This window comes from Echinops telfairi, unplaced genomic scaffold (assembly GCF_000313985.2).
Source record: "Echinops telfairi isolate 266 unplaced genomic scaffold, ASM31398v2 ScPeMD7_655;HRSCAF=1070, whole genome shotgun sequence".
Classification (NCBI taxonomy): Eukaryota; Metazoa; Chordata; class Mammalia; order Afrosoricida; family Tenrecidae; genus Echinops; species Echinops telfairi.
In genome coordinates, this window is record NW_022104553.1 from 2,373,355 (window position 1) to 2,377,209 (window position 3,855).

Below are 3,855 nucleotides of genomic sequence, written 5' to 3' on the forward strand. Positions count from 1 at the left end.
GGACAACAGAAAAGTGGGTGAAGGGAGACATCGGAAGGTGTAAGATATGACAAAATAGTAATAATTTATAAATTATCAAGGGTTCATGAGGGAGGGCGGGTGCAGGGAGGGAGGGGAACAAAACGAGGAGCTGATACCAAGGGCTCAAATAGAAAGCAAATGTTCTGAGAATGATGATGGCAACAAATGCACAAATGTGCTTGACACAATGGATGCATGGATTGTGATAAGAGTTGTACGAGCCCCCAATAAAATATTTTTTTCTAAAAAGGGGGGAAAATTGCTTAATTAAGATAGGAGTATATAAATTGAAAAAAAATTAGGTGCCTCGGCTGATACTCGGGTCAGCTTATACTTGAGTATATACGGTAACTCAAATACAACTACCTATATTGTAGTGCCACAGCTTTTGTGTATCCACTTGATGGTCACCACAGTTGTTGGTGCTGTCAAGTCCGTTCCAAGTCATAGTAACCCTATGTAAAACAGAACAAAACACGCCCCAGTCCAGTGCCATCCTCACAAGGGTTCCTATGTTTCATCCCACTGTTGCAGGTACTATCTCAATCCATTCTGTCAAGAATCATCTTCTTTTTGCTGTCCACTTCCAAGCATCTCTTTCTAGGAATTGATCTCTCTCAATAACATGTTCAACAAAGTCTTGCCATCCTTGATTCTAAGGATCATTCTGACTATACTTCTGAGACAGATCTTTTTATTTTTTATTTTCACAGCCCATGGTACTCCCCGGGAACATAAAATGGAGGTGAGTGATGGACCTGTCTGGAGTCCCAATACCACTCATATAAGAGGTACCTTGTCCTCAAGCTCCAGCCAACTCGACCTGCCTAAATGCTCCTTTTCCCATTAAAGTCACTTTACCATTGATACCTAATACCTGGTTCATTACCCAAAACCAGAACTTTACAACCTTACTGCTATTGGAATTTGGGGCCAGATAATTCTAGTGTGTCCTGTCCTCTGCATTGTAAGATGTTATGCCAGGTCCACTCCACACAGTCATGACAACTAAAAATGTCTCCAGATATGTCTCCTGGGGGATAAAATTGCTCTACCAGTTAGAAACTAAGGGAAAAAATGCACCACACTCACCTCTCTGACTTTAAAATTCTTGCCTATAAATTACAGACAACTCAAACCCATGTTATAGTCTATGGTCAGGATGGTACTAGAAAAGCAATGGTTTGTGCCAAACAAAAGCAAATTATCCACATGGCAATGGTTATTAAACCAAAAAGATACGGCAGGTGTCACCACTATCTGAAAGACAAGTCATTAAGTGGATGTCAGAATAGCTAGGTCTGATCCCAACTTGACTAATGAATAGTCACCTGTGTGACTCTGGGCAAATCCTTTAACCTATAGCCTCAGCTTCTTCAGTCTGTACAATAGTGGACTATGGAAAGATGCTGCTGCCATCTTCTTGCTTGAGCAGAGAACTAAGTTAAACAAAGGAATGATCTTGGGACAAAGAGCAGGGTTTCCACTACTGTAAAGATTTAGTCTCAGACACCTACGCGGGCAGTTCTAATCTGCCCAGTAGGGTTGCTATGAGTCTGAATTAACTTGATGGTAATGAATACAGTTTGAGATCTGAGATGTCTGATTACATTTATTAGCAAGTGCAAATAATTTTAAGCTCTTATTAATCTATTTTCAACAAAGCATTAACAAATGTAATATGCATGTCTAATATCCTTAATAAGAAAACATTCTGAAGATCTACACAAAAATAAAAGGCTTGGGGGGGAAAATGGCTTCAATACTAAGGTATATGTAGTCATGCATTAGTGAAAAATATTCAAATAATATTCAAAATATTATTTGTGGAGGTGGTAAAGGAGCATTCCCAACTTATATAAACTTACACAGCAAGCATGGCAGCAGTTATATAGTATTAGCCTTAAACTTTCACAACAGATACATGGTTTAAAGGGCAAGGGGAGGGGCTTATCCTTAAAAACAACAAATAATAAGAGTAGTACCCAGTCTGTGTCCAGTCACCTAGTAAAACAAAGACAATTCAGGTTATGATTTTCAGGTTCCTTATTTTAATGTTAAATGCCAGTAAGAAACAGTTCAATTTAAAACCTCCTCAGGTTAGCATTTTCACTAAGGAATACAACTGTGTTTTTCTCCTGAAGGAGGAAAGTCCCTGGATGAGGCAGATAGAACCCTATTAGGAAAATAAGGTAGCAATACAAGACGATGATGCTTGTTTGTGGAAGGCAAATAAATGATAGCCCAGTTTCAAAATCTAGTTACAAGTCTAGTGAACACATGTCTAACTTTAGACTTACACGGGAGACCCATGGGAAAAAAGACAACATACTTGGTAAAAAAGAGGAAGATGGATTGATACCATGGCTGCAACAATAGGTTCAAACATAACAAATATGAGGATGGCACAGGTCCGGGCAGTGTTCTGTAGAGTCACAATGAGTCAGAATCAACTTAATGGCATCTAACAGGGTTGTATCCTCTCACCATACTTACTCAATCTATAAACTAAGCAAATAATCAGAGAAGTTGGATTATATGAAGAAGAATGAAATATCAGGATTGGAGGACGGCTTATTAACAACCTGCAATGTGTGGATGGCATAACCTTGCTTGCAGAAAGCGAGGCAGACTTCTAGCACTTGTTAAGAAGACCAAGGACTGCAGCCTTCAGTATGGATTACAACTCAATGTAAAGAAAATAAAAATCCTCACACTGAACTGAAGGTACCATTAGGATAAATGGAGAACAGATTGAAGTATTCAAGGATTTTGTCTAGCTTGGATTCACAATCAATGCTCATGGAAGCAGCAGTCAAGAGATCACATGACCATCACACTGGGCAATCTGCTGCAAAAGACCTCTTCAAAGTTCCGAAAAGCAAAGATGTTACCTTAAGGACTGGGAGAAAAACTGGACTGTAAAGAGTTAGTTTCAGAAACAAACGGGGGCAGTTGCACCCTATCCTATAGGTTACTATGTGTCAGCATCGACTCAATGGCAGTGAGTTTGGTTTGGGTTTTAATTTAAGGGCTAACATGCATGTGACCCAAGCCATGGTATCTTCAGTCACCTTATCTGCATGTTAAAGTTGTACACTGAATAAGGAAGACCAAAGAAGAATTGATGCATTTGGATTACGGTTCTGGGGAAGAATACTGAAAGTACCACAGACTGCCAAAGGAACAAATAAATCTGTGTTGAAGTATAGCCAGAATGCTCCTTAGAGACAAGGATGGTGAGACTTCAAGAAATATACTCTGGATGTTGTCAGGAGAGACCAGTCCCTGGAGAAGGACATCGTATTTTGGTAGAGGAGCAGAGAAAAAGAGGAATAAGACCCTTTGCAAGACGGATGGACATAATGGCTGCACTGATTGGCTCAAACACAAGAACATTTGGAAGGACGGCACAGGACTGGACAGTGTTTCGTTCTGTTGTTTGTACACAGGGTCACTATGAAAGGGAACCAACTTGATGGCACCCAACAACAACAGTGCTGCTTTTAACAGAAAGTAGGTAGATTTAACAAATATATGTATACTACAGGGTACCCCCCCCCAAAAAAAAAAAAAACCAACAACAACAACCAAACAGATTTGCACTAGCTGGAGTGGAGCTTTCATAGTACACATTTTTCCCACTAGGTGAGCATCAAGCAACTCACTTTGAGTTAGTGTATCCAGTGGTGTTGCCTGGGAATGTTCTCTCTGGTCACAGTGAATTTTTTTGTGTGAAAGCAGTTTCAATCAAAATTCAGTTTTTGTGATGGCTGACTTAGGAGAACAGTGTGCAGCTGTGAAATTTTGTTTACTGCACCAGAAAAATGACAC